General features: G+C 51.0%; 1 long non-coding RNA gene across 2 annotated transcripts; it reads right to left on the bottom strand.

Moving 5' to 3' along the window:
• Positions 1-652: 652 nt before the first annotated feature.
• On the bottom strand, positions 653-16995 carry LOC132246530 (uncharacterized). Of its 2 annotated transcripts, XR_009457867.1 has the most exons (4): positions 16112-16995; positions 11363-11444; positions 4288-4401; positions 653-3996 (listed from the first exon to the last, which is right to left on the bottom strand). It is a non-coding gene; the product is annotated as an uncharacterized LOC132246530 (long non-coding RNA). The 2 variants fall into 2 exon arrangements; XR_009457868.1 differs by lacking the exon at positions 11363-11444.
• Between the last annotated feature and the right edge of the window lie 265 nt (positions 16996-17260).

Genomic DNA, 17260 nt, shown 5'->3' with positions numbered 1-17260 from the left:
GGAAATGGCCAATACTTACCCACAGATGTGGACCCAGTGGAAGCAGAACACCGAGTGGTGCCACTGCTGTGGTTTGTAAGTACCTGTTCTCTGTGGCTATGGGGGTGCTCAGGATATAACATCACAGACCCGTGCCCAGAGCTGGCTAGAAAAACATGAGCGGAAGCAAGCCACGAGGGGGAGCAGAGTACCATGGCTGCATTGAACTCCACAACACTGAGAGTGGTAGGGAACCGAGCCTATTCCCCAGTCTGGGAACCCAGAGGGGTATCCAGCCCCTGGCAATCCAGGATGGCCCAGAGATGAGTCCTTTGTGGACCCCAGCATACAGACACTAAAACAGAGCGCACATGAGTGCAACAGCTGGTGTGCCCAACACATGGGCACAACAAAGATACTGTCATTCATAGATTTCATAGACATTAGGGCTGGAAGGGACCTCGGAAGATCATCGAGTCCAGCCCCCCGCCCAAAGGGCAGGAAGTCAGCTGGGGTCATAGGATCCCAGCAAGATAAGCATCCAGTTTCATCTTGAAGGTGTTCAATGAAGGCGCTTGAACAACCTCCGGTGGCAGGCTGTTCCAGACCTTGGGGGCTCGGACAGTAAAGAAATTCTTCCTTATGTCCAGCCTGAAACGATCTTGTAGTAGTTTGTGACCATTCAACCTCGTCATCCCTTGGGGCGCTCTGGTGAAGAAACGTTCCCCCAGATACTGGTGGTCACCCCTGATAAACTTGTAGGTGGCCATCGGATCACCCCTGAGCCTGCGCTTTTCCAGGCTAAAGAGCCCCAGGGCTCTCAGCCTGTCATAGTAGGGTCTGCTTCCCTGACCTCTGATCATGCGCGTGGCTCTTCTCTGGACTCTCTCAAGCTTCTCCACATCCTTTATGAATTGTGGAGCCCAAAACTGGACGCAGTACTCCAGCTGCAGCCTCACTAAGGCCGAGTACAGGGGGAGAATGACGTCCCAGGATTTGCTTGAGAAGCATCTATGGATGCAAGCCAGCGTTTTGGTCGCTTTACTAGCCGCAGCATCGCATTGCAGGCTCATGTTCATCTTGTGGTCAATGATGACCCCCAAGTCTCTTTCTTGCATAGTGCTAGCCAACATAGCACTGCCGAGCCTATAAGGATGCTGCGGGTTTTTTTTCCCCAAGGTGGAGAACCTTGCATTTATCGGCGTTGAACACCATCAGATTCTCATCCGCTCATTCCTTTGAGTTTTATTGTTCTTTAAAGAGGGGTCAATGTTAATTTGGGGAACCGCAGACTATTTGAGGCGGGTAATGAATCCCACACCCAGAAGTAAGCAAGACCAGACCGTTTGATTTGAACAAGGGAATTAATTGAAGCAGGGACAGCTGAATGCCCAGGAATTAATTAAGGGCAGGGACTTGATTGATACCAATTATGAACAGCAAATTAAATATGGACGTTATTTATTTAAGACAGCCTGTGACTTAATTAGGAACTGTATTGATTTAAGAGAACCCACAAATTAATTACAGATGATGTGAATTTTGGAAACCCCGCAAATGAGGCTGATACTGCAACTTAATTAAGGCTTCATGAACTGAGCATGATTGAGAGCAAATTCCAGGGCCTGGAACTAATCAAATTCTGAGGCCTAGAACTAATCCACAGCTGGCCACTGTTTATCTGCCTCTAGGCTGCCCAGATGCCTGCCCTGATGCAGCCTACTGCTCTACAGCTTTTTCCTAAGAGAATACCTTCTCCCAGGGGTAGCCTCTTTTAAGGAGATATTATTCTGCTTGTTTGCTGCCTGGCACCATGTAACTTCCCGTGGTGTTCACTAGTACATTTGGTTCTTTTGGGTCTTGGCGTATCTTTGGGAACTGGATAGCTTGATGTTGAATTATTAATCTTGGAAGGCCTTTGGGAGTTCTCGCTTGCCATGTCTTTGGTGGAAAATAAGTTTGTTATTGGGAGTAAGATGTTATGGCTCGCCTTCCCTGGGACCCTCCTTGACTCTTCATGTCTGGTTTCCTGATTTGGGGCTCCACCTCCCCTACACCCCGCCTTATGCCAACCTTAAGCTGTTATCTTCTGCCTACCGCTAGGGTGAGCCACGGTGGTAATTTTGTCTTGGTCTTTTCACTTTAGAATAAATAGAACGTGGACCTTACTTGGCCTGGGCTCCAGACTGTAGTGAAATTGACTTATAGTCCTTGCTGTCCCTAGGTTACCTTATTTCCAGGTACATCTCTACTTTTCTTGGCTGTGTATCCACTGTGGTCTGGACTTCTGGCTCTCTTTTCCTTTGTAGAATCCCTGGTGGTTCAATCAGGTCTGGAGGCATCCAGAATCCACGACTGTGCTTCGGATAAGTACCTTAGCCCTCTTAGGCTTGTCTCATCTCCAGGTGCTCCTGCTTGGGGCAGCCACCATTGCTCCTCTCTGGAGCTCTCTCCTCCTTGGGGCTCTTCTGGCCCCAGTGGAAGCCTCACTTCCAGTCTCTCCCGGTCCGATTCCATCAGAGCATTTATCCTTTCCTTATGGGGCCAGGTAGCAAATTGGCACCGGCACGCTACCATAAAGCAGGTCCATGCCGGGGCTAGAGCCAATCCCGGCTCTTCCTGGACTCGTTGTTCTTTTTTTTTTGTCTTTTGCTGCCACAGCGTTTTCCCTGCTGCAGTTTCACTCCTGTCGGACTTCTGGTCCTTGGCACCGTTCTGCTGACTCAGGAGCTCTCCCTTTTCTCCTGGGGCATTGCCCCCTATTACATACCACCAAAGCCCTACAGTGGATCAGAGGCATTGGGCTGTGTAAACCTGGGACAGGACCATCAACATCAGCCAGACCTCAGTTGGCAAGTGGATGGGGTGTAAGGGAGGAGGAGCCCCAAGAGCACCAACAAAGTGAGCATGCCCACAGGGGTTATCATCACCATCCCAGGACCCTTCTTTTATTTAAGATCAAGGCACGGCAGGAGAGTCAAGGGCAGTACCCTGTGAGCAAGCCACCTGATGGTCCTCAGTGCCCGGGCTAATAGGAAGCCCAACCAGGGCAGAGATCTCCCAAACCTCAAGGTACCTCCTGTTCTGGTGTAACTGTTCACAGATGGAGTCATCTGACTCAGAAGGAGGGCTGGGCTTAAAGCAGGTATAAGCCCAGGCCCTGAGAGAAGCCAGCAGTAACATCTGGAGCCTTCTGAGACAACACCACCTCAGCAGGAGGACTGCAGCTCTGAAGCACGACCATAGAGAGGATAGCTAAAGCAGTCTGGTGGTTTGGAGAGGAACTAAGAGAAGTAGGAGGTTCCTAGGGATCCAGGGAGGGGTCCAGAGCCTAGACCGAGGGGCTGAGACTGTGGGACCAGCAAGGGTCCAGGAAACCCAGAGGAGGGGATAAGTGAAAGAGGGCATGGTGTAGGGGAGGAATGAAACCATGCAATTAGCCCACGAGGCATGGACCACAATGCACCTCGTCACTTGAGAGTAATTTGGGAAGCCAGGGAGCAGCCTCCCTCATAATAATAATAAACACCAAGGCATGGCAGAAGACTGAAGGGGTGATTGCCCAGAAAGTGAGGGCTGCAGGGACTCCAGAGGCTTCACAGACACCCCTGGAGAAGCACTCTGTCACAGTGATCACTGGTGATAAATCAATGTTCTGTCCATAATACTGGTCTTATTGATGCTGATTGTAAGACCAAACTCTTAGCAGGCATGAATGAAGCAATTGATGAAGCTTTGATGTCTGTGAGATATCAGCATAGCAGCAGCAGCAAACAGCAGCTGACAAAACTTTCCACACTTTAGTCTTCACTTTAAGGCATGTGAGATTGAATAATTTTCCATCTGTGCATGTATAGTGATAAATTCTTTTGGTGATGATCCCGAAAGCGTACATCAGAAAAAAAAGAATAGAAAATTCAGAACAGGGTTGGTGCATGGACATAGCCCTACTTGACTCCACTTCGAATCTTAAAAGCCTCAGACATTGATCCATCATAGCTGATTATTCCCTGCATTCTGTCATGGAAAGAATGGATTAGAGAGAGGCTCCAGGAGTGGCATGAGACGCATGGGTGCAAGCCCGCTGCACTCCCGCTCCCCGAAGCCCCCCAGCGACCCCCAGCAGCCACAGAGCACCCCACTGATCCCCAGCACAGCCGGACATAAGCAGGGCCTGTGGTGGGAAGGGGTTAACCCCAGGCAGCAGGGAGGAGGCAGCTGAGTGGGACCAAGGGTCTCACCCCGCCCCGGCCCCTACTTGGTCCAGCTCCCTAGGGAGAGAGTAGGTGAAGGGGAGAGGGTACCTACCAGTCCCTCTCCGGTGGGGCAGGATCCCCTAGTTCCCAGGTGGGGTCCGCACTGCCCGGGATCAGCATGGTTCCAGCGGCGGGCCCACGGCACATGCGCACAGTTTAAAAGTGCCTGCCAACAGAAAATAAAAACCCAGACAGGCTCCGGGAGTGTTGCAAGATGTGCGGGTGCAAGCCCACTGTGTTCCCACTCCCCGAAGCCCCTCAGTGACCCCCAGCAGCCGTGGATCACCCCACCAACCCCCAGCACAGCCGGAGGTAAGCAGGGCCCATGGTGGGAAGGGGTTAACCCAAGGCAGCAGGGAGGAGGTGGCCCCTAATTTGCCCAGCCCCCCAGGGAGCCGCACAAACAAGCCATGCAAACAGACATGCTTGTCTGCCCAGTGCATGAGTTAGCATGGAGTTTGCGCATGAGGGTGAGCGGGAGCGCCCATGGCCCTGCCTGTGCAGTCTAGGAAAGACAGTTCCAGCTGCAGCCGGCCTACCAGTGGCAAGCTGTGGATGGGCATGTGCTGCAACCCGAGGGTCCCTTCAGGGTCTGCAGCTTCTCCCTCTGGCTCCTCAGAGGCGTCCATCCAGACAGAGCCCATCATTCCAGGCTCCACGCAGACAGAGCCCCTGGCTCTCAGCTGCGGGGGATGCTTGTCACTTTTTCAGACTCTGGGGTCCGGGAGCATGGCCACCTTCCCTTGTGAGGTCTGCTCCCTTTTGGGGTCCCTGACGCGCCAACTGGAGGAGCTCCAGGTCGCAGTCCAGAGACTGTGCGCCATCAGGGATAGTGAGCAGGAGATAGACTCCTACTGCCAGGCCCTTCTCCCCCAGGAGGTGGAGGGTAGACCACAGTCACCTTCCAGGACAAGGGAGGACTCCGGGACCTCCCATCCTGTCCAGCCTAGGGGATGGACCAAGGTGGTCAAGGGCCCCAAGGCCCACTGCACCAAAGTTCCCACTCCGCTGGAGCTTTGCAACAGGTATGAACCTCTTGCAGCCCCAGCAGAGTTTGCCAAGCTGCCAGCTCCTGCAGGCAACACAGGCTCAACTGTAGCTACCGCCCCTGCCCTCCCCAAGACAGAACGCAAAGTGTTTGTCGTGGGAGACTCCATCCTGAAGGGGACTGAGGGGGCAATCTGCTGCCCCAACCCCTTAGCCCAGGAAGTCTGTTGCTTCCCAGGAACCTGTATCCAACATATTGCAGAGAGGATCCCTGAGCTACTGTGGCCCACTGACCACTACCCTATGCTCCTTATCCATGTGGGCACAAATGACATGGCTTGGAACCCTCCCAGGCAGGTCATGAAGCGCTACAGGGATTTGGGAGTGGGGGTTAAGGGGTTGGGGGTGCAGGTGGTGTTTTCCTTGATCCTCCCAGTTTCGGGTTACAGGTTGAGGAGGGAGAGGAGGATCCAGGTAGTGAACCATAAACTGTGGCACTGGTGTCATCGGGAAGGCTTCAGCTTCCATGACTTCAGTCCACTCTTTGGTGAGAGAGGCAGCGAGCTGCTGGGAAGGGACAGCCTCCACCTCTCTCCACTGGAGAGGAGGCTTTTCTCTGCCAGAGTAGCTGACCTGCTCCACCGGGCTTTAAACTAAGCCTGCTGGAGGATGCAGGGGTGAGGGGGACCACTACTGCCACTGCTGGCCTGCTGAGCAACCCTTGCAAAGCCAGCAGGCAAAGGCACTTAAGGGAGCCCACCCCTGCCCCAACCCTGGAACAACCTGTGGGCAAGGCAAGGGCCCCCAAGGGGATACTTGCCTGCCTGTACATGAATGCCAGGAGCTTGGGGAATAAACAGAAGGAACTTGTCATCCTGCTTAAACACAAAAAATTATGATGTCATAGGGATAACGGAGACCTGGTGGGACTCCACCCATGACTGGACCACAGGTATAGATGGCTATACCCTGTACAATAGAGATCAAGTGGACAAAAGGGGTGGGGATGTAGCTGTCTATGTCAAGGAGACCTACGTGTCCCTGCAAGCCAATATTGGAGACCAGGGTGGACAACTGGAGACCCTCTGGGTTAAAATCCATGGGGAACGTGGCACAGAGGACACAATGGTGGAAGTCTACTACAGACCTCCCACCCAAAATCAAGAGCTTGACCAGGAGTTCACCAGGGAATTGGCTGAGACCGCATGTTGCAGGTCCATGGATGTAATGGGAGACTTCAACTACCCAGACATCGTGTGGGAAGAGCCCTCGGCCAAATCCGAGCAGTCACAGAGCTTCGTCTCATGCATGGATGAACTCAGTCTGATAGAAGAAGTCTACAGGCCAACAAGAGGTAAAGTGCTGCTTGACCTGGTACTGGCAACTGGGGACGACCTAATCAGTGACCTAACAATCGAAGGGAAGCAGGGTGATAGCGACCATGAGCTGATCACCTTCACCATCCACCGTGAAGCTGGCAAGTCAGTTAGCAATACAGAAGTCCTTGACTTCAGGAAAGCTGACTTTGACAAGCTCAGGAGTCTTGTAGGTGAGGCCCTAAGAGACCACGACCCCAAGGAGAGGGGAGTTCAGGAAGAGTAGTTGCTCCTCAAAGGAGCGATCCTAGATGCACGAGCTAAGACTATTCTGTCTTGGAGGAAAGGCAGCAAAAGGACACAGCAGCCCCCTTGGCTCAGCAAGGAACTAGCGGACCTCCTGCACCTAAAAAGAAAGGCCTACAAAGGATGGAGGATGAGATCCACCTCCAAGGAGGAATATTCTGCACTGGTCCAGACCTGCAGGGAGTGAACCAGGAAAGGCTGGGATGGAAATCCAACAGGCTACTAGTATCAAGGATAATAAAAAGTCCTTTTTTAAATATGTGGGGAGCTGAAGGAAAAGCAAGGGCAACGTTGGACCCCTGCTAAACCAGATGGGACAACTGACAACCGACACCCAGAAAAAAGCCAACCTACTAAATGGGTACTTTGTGTTGGTCTTTCACCAGTCCCATGGGATGCCCCTGCCCATTACGGGACAGGGAGGCCTGGGTGAGGGAGATTCCTTGCACTACATCCATGCTGACCTCGTGAAGGAACACCTTGAGAGGTTAGATACCTTCAAGTCAGCTGGCCCTGATGGTCTACGTCCCAAGGTATCAAGGAGCTGACTAGTATCATAGCTCAGCCCCTGGCATGGATCTTTGAGAACTCCTGGCACTCTGGTGAAGTGTCCAAAGACTGGAAGACCAATGTGGTGCCTATCTTCAAGAAAGGGAGGAAAGTGGATCTGGCAAACTACAGGCCCATCAGCCTGACCTCTATCCCGGGGAAGGTCTTAGAAAAGATTACCAAAGAGGCCATTCTTAACAGACTGGATGATGGCAACATCCTGAGGGGTAGCCAGCACGGGTTTGCTGTGGGTAGGTCTTGCTTGACCAATCTTATTTCCTTTTATGACCAGGTGACCTATCACCTGGACAAGGGGGAAGACATTGATGCCATATATCTTGACTTCAAAAAAGCCTTTGATCTGGTATCCCATAATCACCTCTTGGCAAAACTGGCTAATTGCGTCTTCAGGTCCAGCACGATCCACTGGCTGGGGAATTGGCTCTGTGGTCAGACTCAGAGGGTGGTGGTTGATGGAAGTCAATCATCATAGTGCCCTGTGACCAGTGGGAACCCTCAAGGCTCTGTCCTTGGACCTATTTTGTTCAACATCTTCATTAACGATGTAGACATTGGTATCAGAAGCAGAGTGGCCAAGTTCACTGATGATACCAAACTTTGGGGTTAAGCATCCACACCTGAGGACAGGAGGGCGATCCAGGCAGACCTTGACAGGCTCAGGAAATGGGCAGATGAGAACCTGATGGTGTTTAACACTGAAAAATGCAAGGTTCTCCACCTTGGGAGGAAAAACCTGCAGCATACTTATAGGCTCGGCAGTGCTACGCTGGCTAGCACTACGGATGAAAGAGACTTGGGGGTCACGATTGACCACAAGATGAACATGAGCCTTCAATGTGATGCTGCTGCTAGTAAAGTGAGCAAAACGCTGGCTTGTATCCATAGATGCTTCTCAAGCAAATCCCAGGACATCATTCTCCCATTGTACTTGGCCTTGGTGAGGCCACAGCTGGAGTGCTGTGTCCAGTTTTGGGCTGCACAATTAAAAAAGGATGTGGAGAAACTTGAGAGAGCCCAAAGAAGAGCCACGTGCATGATCAGAGGTCAGGAAAACAGACCTTATCACAGGAGGCTGAGAGCTATGGGACTCTTCAGCCCAGAAAAGCGCAGGCTCAGGGGCAATCTGATGGCCACCTGTAAGTTTATCAGAGGTGTTCACCAGGATCCTGGGGAACGTCTGTTCACCAGAGTGCCCCAAGGGATGACAAGGTCGAGTGGTTATAAACTCCTCCAAGAGCATTTCAGGCTGGACATAAGGAAGAACTTCTTTACTGTCTGAGACCCCAAGGTGTGGAATATCCTGCCATTGGAGGTGGTTCAAGCACCTACTTTGAATGCCTTCAAGAGAAATTTGGATGTTTATCTTTCTGTGATCCTTTGACTCCAGCTGACTTCCTGCCCCTCAGGCAGGCAGATGGACTCAATGATCTTCCAAGGTCCCTTCCAGCCCTTATGTCTATGAAATCTATGATTATGTTGATGCGTTTTACTAGACAGTCAGCCTTTTCCAATAATTTGAGGAGACTTTTTCTGCTAACATGTGTAAAGAAAGAGATGGAATCCCTGGAGCAGAGAGGAAGAAATCAGGATTTGAAGAGTGCTTGCTTTAAATTGTCCCATTGCCTAGACTACATACCGCTACAGAGGAATCTTTCTTCTCCGGGTGCTTCTGCAGGGGAGGGGGAAGGAAGGCAAGCTCCAATATAAAGAAGAACCTGGAGCAGAGTTAGGGGCAGAGACAGGAACTGGAAATTCTCCACCCTGACAGCAAGGGAGCAGAAAGTACTCAGAGGCAAGGAAGAACAAGCAACAGTTCTGCCTGAGGCTAGCTGCAGATTTGCCACAGACCAAGACGTATCTGTGACAAAGCAGCCAGAATGAAATCTGACACTCCAGTCAGATAGCCCTGTGAGAAGGGTCAAGATGGAGGTACCGTAAATACTGAGCTATACGGACAGAGATTTTTGTTTTGTTCATTATTTCCATTGGACTGAAGGAGGTGGGAATCCTCCCAGAAAATAAAGCAAGGATAAAGCTCAGATATCTGCACCTAGGCTAGTAAACCATGTGAATCAAAGACGTTCACTTTCAGAGTCCCGGTGAGGATTAACCAGGACTAAGTTTGTTTCCTGGTGAGGATTAGCCAGGACTAAGTTTGTTTTGATGTATATTAAAGGTAGAGCCTAACAAAAGGATCCTGTGGATTTTTTTTGGATGTTATATGGACAATAAGTTACCACCCGGTGGATCAGGAGAGGGTATAGGGGTAGGCAGAGCCCTCGCTATATTAAGGTATCGCCAAGGATCATTCGTGCAGTTAGCCTCATGCCCTGACATCCTTTATTTTCCTCCCTTATCATCAAGATGTGGCAGAAAAGAGTGGGGTGCAAGGTACCTTGCACTGAGACGTATCCTGGGACTCTTCTTCTTACCAGCTGAAGACCAAGATTACTTTAATATAGAAGACACATGGAGAAAGTTTTACTTGCTAGCACCAATTAATAGCTGAATTAGTACGAGGCATCTTGTCGCCAATACTCAAGCAGCGATCAAGTACTTTACAACATGGTCAAAGGCCTTGGTCAGGGCAATGAAGGTGATATAGAGGGGTTTCCTTTGTCCCGTATATTCTTCTTGGATTCATTGGAGTGAGAAGATCATATCTATAGTGGAGCTACTACCTCTGAAGCTATGTTGTGACTCAAGATAAACAGGGTCAGCAAGGCTCTGAAGTCTTCCAAGTACTACCTGAGTGATAATCTATCCAACAATGCTTAGTGAAATGCTACAATAATTGTTACAGTTATTGCACTCTCCTTCATTCTTGTACAGAATGACTATATTGACATCTCACATATCTTGTGGCACTTCCCCTACTGTCCATCAGTGAATAAGAAGTTCATATACATGGGGAAGAAGCACAGGTTTCCCACACTTGATCACTTCTGTGGCAATTCAGTCTTTTCCAGGGGACTTGTCAATGGCCAGATTGTCTATGGCCTTACTTAGGTCCTGAACAGTTGGAATATCATCAAGCTCTTCAAGGACAGAGAGACACTCAATAAAGTTAAGGGCTATGTCAGTGACATTACTTTCCCTTGGATAGAGTTCAGTATAGTATTCTACCCATTTTTTCATCAGTTGCTTTCTGTTATGACTTCTCCTGATCCCGTCTCTAATGAAACTGACTTTGCGGTTGGACCTAGCACCTTCTTGATTCCATCATACATGCTTCTGATGTTTCCAGTGTCAAATATGCATTGAATTTCCTCAATCACAGCCAATAATCACTGGCACAGTGTCTTGAGATTTGTTAGACAACACTCCTTATCTTTCTCAGTTCTTTCAAAGTTCTATCTGAGGCATTCTTCTTGTGATTTAACATAGCAGTTTGTTTGGCTTTGATAAATGGAATCAATTCATGTGAGTGCACTTTGAACCAACCCAGGTTTCTTCTGACCTGTTTGGCAAATAAAGTCAGTAGTGACAAAGATAATTTTTTGAGGTTTTCCCTCCTGTAGTCTTACACAAAAGCAGGTTTGAAGCAGTTTCCTCCAGAGCCTCCATAAACTGCAAGGTTTTCTGATTTTCAGATTTATTGGTGATGTTAACGCATAGCAAACACTGTTGCTTAGAGCAGAAGATTTTCTTTCATTTCACTTTGAACTTAGTGACCACAAGCAAGTGGTCAGTGTTGCAATCAGCACTATGGTAGCTATGCATGAGGAAGACTGTCATGATATGGCCTCCCCAGGGACGGCCGTGATGTCCCTAGGTCACTGTGACCGTGCCGGCTCTGCCCTAGAGGCACCTACTAATCTTGCCTGCCATGTCAAGCTGGTATAAATGATGAATCAGGAGGCTGCCCTCGAGTTGCTGCTTGCTGTCACAGTCCTGACAGACTCCTCTAAACCCTGTGGGTTGTTGGACCCTGTGGAAAAGACTTACCTCCATCAGACAAGGAGGAGCTGGTAGGACGCCGTGCTGGAAGCGGAGCACAGTGAAAGTGAAACTGTGGTGCTCCCAGCCACTGCAGTGAAGAAAGAAAAGAAAAAAAAAAACTGCTGAGTTGGAAGGAGCTGGGATCAGCTCCTACGTCAGCATGGGCATGCTTTATAACAGTGTGCCGGGGCTGATTCGCAGCCTGGAACACTGAAGCCAGGATAAAAGGCCTGGCAGGGAAGGAGCAGGGAGAACTGGAACTGAGGTCCTCAACTGGCCCAGAGGGGCCAGATACTGAACGCGATCCCAGCCCAAGGACATGGTGGCTACCCCAGGAAGGGGTTTCATTGAAGAGGCAGAGCCAGGGGCAGCTTTATAATTCACTGGAGGAGAATCTGTGGGAAACAGAGGTTCACAGCGCAGACTGGGTCTCAACAGAGCCAGAGAGAGCAGGTATCAGCAGAAAACCAACCCACAGCAAGTATACAATGAGAGTCGAGAGTGGGACACCAGGAAATACAACAGTCAGTGACCAAGCAGATGCATAAGCAAGGCAAAGCTGTGATCAAACAAGTCAAATAACATCTCAATTCTGCTGTAGTAAAGCTAAGGGTCTAAGACCCAAAAGAGTGAGCCATAATAATCCTGGTTGCCCAAGCAACATCTTTGGTTGGTGTGAGGCGTGATGTAGGGGAGGCGGAGCCCTGAGCAGGAAGGACAACCAGAACCACCAAAGGAAGGCATCAGGGGGGACAGGATGAACCATCTTCCTTCCCATCAAACTTAATTTTCCAACAAAGACATGGCAGGTGAGACATCCCCCCCCCCCCCCCCCAACCAAGGGCACCAACCAAGGTCCAGTACATTAACAAGCTTGTTCCTCCCTTAAAATGATAATGAAGCCAGAAAGATCCACAGGGACTCACCACACAGGTGAAAAGCACTGGAAGTTACAGACCCCTTACTGGGTCCCACGCTCAGCAGGTGCCTTACGGTACCCGCAAGCCTTATGGGCTAGATGCCCAACACGTCTGCTTTACCATGCCCCATGCCTCGCAGGTGGTATTTAAATATTGTCCCTATTTTGATGAAGTCTCAGTCTAACTCAGCCTCCTGTCATCACTGGGCCTTTGGCCTCCATCTCTGTGCCCTGTCTGGTGCTGGGGTCTCTGCACACCCTGTCTCTGCACCCCCATCTTTGCATCCTCTCCAGCACTGGGCTCACTGCACCCCCTCTCTCTGTGCTATCTCCAGCACTGGACTCGCTGCACCGCCTGTCTCTGCACCCTCTCCAGCACTGGGCTTGCTGCAGCCCTGTCTCTGCACCCTCCCCAGTGCTGAGCTCGCTGCAGGCCTGTTTCTGCACCCTCTCTGGCACTGAGGCTGTACACCATAGTGTGCCCCTATGGGGCTTCCTCCACCCCAGTAGCCTCAGACCGGTCCACCGATATAAAAACAACAACATAAATATGAGCCCTTGGGCTATAACATAATATGAGTAATGCAAGCCACACTCTGCCTCTTTAAAACCCCAAACTGCTCCTTGAGTATCAAGTGCCTCCCAGCCCTAGGTCCTTGTAGACTCCTGGAGCCTTATTAGCCATGTAAACAGTCTATCCGACAGCCACAGCGTTCCTGGGTTGTTCTTCCCTCCAGGAGCTCCTTCCCCTGGCAGCTTGCCAGAGAACTAACCCCCACTGCCCTCAGCCCTGGGGCTTATATGTGCCCAGGGCCCTGACTCCTTCCAGTCACCTGACCAGGTGCAGGTACAGGCTAATTCCCCCACTAGCCTGCTGCCCAGGCAACCTGCAGCTGTAGAGCTCTGTCTAGCTCCTCAGGCTCTCTAGACAGGCAGTTCCTTCCCTTAAAGGAGCTGTCACACCTTAGTGCCGTGCGACAAGGACATTATTGAGATTGGACCACTCAGAGATGATGAGGTCCATCTGGTGCCAGTGGCTGAATCTTGGCTGCCTCTGTGATACCTTATGGCATGACTTCATTTGAAAGAACAAGCTGGTGATGCACAAGTTATGACAGGCGCAAAACTGCAACAGCCTTTGTCCATTATCATCCCTGCTTCCTGTGTTGTATAAGCCTAGGGAAATTGGCTAGGATTCACTATGAGTACCAACTCTGGCATTGAAGTCCCCAGGATATATAAGTTCTCATTGTTTGGAATCTTATCAATAACACTAATCAGTTCTTCATAAGACCTGTCTTTAACCTCAGCAGAAGGGTAAAGTGTTGGAGCCTACACTCTCATTAAGGTGACTGTGCTTCCTGAAGTATAAAGGTGAAGTATGAGGATTTTTGGAGCCATTTAATGGATTCTCAATCATTTTGAGAAGGTTGTTTCTAACAGAAAAGTCTATGCTATCTTCACATGTATCTTCAGGAGCTTTTCCTTGGCAAAAGAATCTAGTAGTATTTTTTCTGGCAGTAGTATTTTTATCTTAAGGAGCCATCTGAGGCCAGGAATGTTTCTTGCAGTGCTGCAGTGGCCGTGTCCAATCTGTTTAATTCCATATCTATCACAGCTATCTTACAAGCACCAGAGATATTCACAAGATTGTCAGTCAAGGTGTGGCAGCACGCCTTCAGGTGTTTGCCACTTTAAGGGCTGGAGGCAGGCAGCTGGCAGGTGCCTGATTAGGGTGGCCATTTTAGGACCCAGTTTATATAGCGGGAGGCAACAGTTTGCTGCCAGCAACTGTGAGAAAAACAGCAGCCAGCTGCTGTACGGCTCAGGAACATCTTTGGAGGTAAGGGCAGGAGCTATGTGGAGGTTTGGAGGCTCCTGGTCCTGGGCATGACCTAAAACTGCACCCTGCCAGGTAAGGGGGGTCTGGCAGGGCTGTCTGTGGTGGGACAGAAGCCAAGAAATTCCAGACCAATTACTCCCCTTGGTGACAGATGGGCAGGGGCACCTGAACCCCAGCCCCCACTATCTGGTGGGTAGTTGTGAGAGCTGTGGGAGTAGTGGGGCCAAGCATACCCATTAGTAGGTAGCACATTCCTTTGACAGGAATGTGCTAAGGCTATTGCTGGAACTGAATGCCAGAGGTACCTGGACAGAGGGTCTTGCCCTTCCATGCAAGGTCAGACAGATTGCCACATCTGGGGGCAAGAAGGAATTTTCCCATATGGTCTTTTTGGTATGAACTGTGAGTCGTTTTCCCTTCCTCCATAGTGGGGGACATTTTCCTTTTCTTTGGATCTCTCAGGTGTATTTTTAACAACCCTTGCAGTAGCAGGACATTGGCCACATTTGTCTACCAGCTTTACCTGTGCCAGGTTAGGGCACCATGCTTTGTGGTTGTGTGACAGCGTTGACTTTTAGTTTTTAGTAATCGGTTAGACAAGGATTAGCTTGGAATTCATTGGATAGGGATGATCCTGCCTCAGGCAAGGGGAACGGACTAGATGATCCAGAGGTTAGCAACACAGATAGGGGATTGTAACAGGAGGGCGGCCTGGATCGCCATGCTTTCCCCTGCCACCTCCTTTACCGTGCCAAGCAGCTGACTCGCACCTTCCAATTCTCTCCTGCTATGTCTTTGATGGAATATAAATATATAGGAGGCTGCCCTTCGTCTGCTTGCCCATGGTTCTCCTGTTATCTCTAGGTCTCCTCCGGTATTGAGTATTCTGTATACTCCCGCCTTATGGGCTACGCGTGGCTCCTACCATCCCTGTACCACGCCCCAAGCCTCACAGATGTGCCTGACGTTGTTCGGTCTCTCTCTCTCCACTCCCTCTCTGGCACTTAGGCTCTCCGCAGCCCAGTCTCTCTCTCCCTCCTTGCACCTTCTCTGGCGCTTGGGCTCTCCGCCCTCTCTCCAGGGCTCTCCCAGTAATGCTCCCCTCTCTCCAGGGCTCTCTCTGCACCCGCACTGGGGCTTCTCAGCAATGCCCTTTCTCTGGGGCTCCTCAACTGCCCTTCTCTGGGCTTACCACACCCACACTGGGGCTTCTCAGCAGTGCCCCCGCTCTCCGGGGTTCCTCAGTAATGCCACCCCTCTCCGGGGCTCACCGCACCCGCACTGGGGCTTCTCAGCAGTGCCCCCTCTCCGGGGTTCCTCAGTAATGCCACCCCTCTCCAGGGCTCACCGCACCCACACTGGGGCTTCTCAGCAGTGCCCCCTCTCCGGGGTTCCTCAGTAATGCCACCCCTCTCCAGGGCTCACCGCGCCCGCACTGGGACTTCTCAGCCATGCCCCCCTCTCCGGAGTTCCTCAGTAATGCCACCCTTCTCTGGGGCTCACCACACCCGCACTGGGGCTTCTCAGCAGTGCCCCCTCTCCGGGGTTCCTCAGTAATGCCACCCCTCTCCGGGCTCACCGCGCCCGCACTGGGACTTCTCAGCATTGCCCCCTTTCTGGGGCTCCTCCGTAATGCTGTCCCCTTCTCTGGGGCTCCTCAGTAATGCCGCCCCTCTCTCCGGGGCTCACCGTGCCCACACTGGGGCTTCTCAGCAGTGCCCCCTCTCTGGGGTTTTTCAACTGCCCCTCTCTGGGCTCACTACGCCCGCACTGGGGCTTCTCACAATGCAGCCCCCTTCTCTGGGGCTTCTCCACAATGCTGCGCCCTCACTGGCGCTGGGGTCCCCACTCTGCTGTGGGTCCCCTATGAGGCCTCCTCCATCCCCTGATAGCCTCACCCAAACCACCAGTGTAACAAATAGCAACACAAACGTAAGCCACTTGGCTATAACATAAATGGAAGCCACCCGGCTATAATCACGTTCAAGCCTACCGGGGATTCTTCATCCTGCCACAGTGATAGACGCTACTCTTGCATTCAGACTTCTCTTCTCTTTCCTGGCAGGGAGCTCCTTCCTCCTTGGCTGCTGGTAGGGAACTGCTTCTGGCCCCAGCCCCTAGGGTTTATGTGGGAGCCAGGCCCTGCCCCTTCTGGTCATCTGACCTCCTCTGGTTGCCCTGGCAACCAGCAGCTGGACTCTTTACTCACTGCTAGGACTCTTCCCCTAGCAGTTTTCTCCCTTCTTAGGAGCAGGGCACCTAAGTGCTCTGCGACAGGGATATGTTAATGGGGAATCTCCTTGACATAGCAGGTTCTTATAGCCACCATTTTGCTCCTGTAGCTAGGCCTTTCCCCCACAGGCCTACCTCCAACCACAGGGCAGTCTTATCCCCCAGGCTGCTGTGTCTCCCTTTTCCCACAACAGGGCCAGGGCTACCAACCCCAATCTTAAACAACAGCTCTCCAGGGATGTATTATGAGATATTTCAATGCGCTTATGAAAATCTATGGTCGAGCTTTTTGTTATTGAATCATTGTTGGTAACTGATTTAAAGTTTTAATTTATTCCCACAATATATTCTGTGCTAGTAACATGGTGGCACTCTTACCCATACCAGTGTGCTCAGTCATCTTTTTCCTTACTATACTTCAGGACACTACCACATGTACCTTTGAAACTTCTATTTTCAAACAAATAAATTAATTGTCCTTGTATTAGAGAGCCAGAGGATCTTATTACTTTAAGAGGAAGCTGTAGAAAGCTAAATACTAGGGAGTTGGTTCCCAGAAAACAAGCCGAATAATTACCCTCAGAAGAGGCTACCCCTGGGAGAAGGTATTCTCTTAACAAGCTGTAGAGCAGTAGACTGCATCAGGGCAGGCATCTGAGCAGCCTAGGCAAAGAGCTGCAGGAAGATAAACAGAGGCCAGCTGTGAGAAGGCAGGCAGCAAGGAAATGCTGCTGCCTAGGCAATGAGCTGCCCAGCAAGGTAAAGAGACACACCTGTGGCTGGCCCAGGGAAGTCACCTGATCAGAAGGGAGCAGGGCTTAGGGAACATTTAAGCCTAGGGCCTGAGCCAGGGCAGGAAGTCTGGCCCTATAGGTGGCAGAGTAAAGAACTCCTGCTGGGCAAGCCTACA

The sequence above is a fragment of the Alligator mississippiensis genome, chromosome 16, assembly GCF_030867095.1.
Source record: "Alligator mississippiensis isolate rAllMis1 chromosome 16, rAllMis1, whole genome shotgun sequence".
Classification (NCBI taxonomy): domain Eukaryota; kingdom Metazoa; phylum Chordata; order Crocodylia; family Alligatoridae; genus Alligator; species Alligator mississippiensis.
This window is presented reverse-complemented; position numbering and strand designations above follow the sequence as displayed.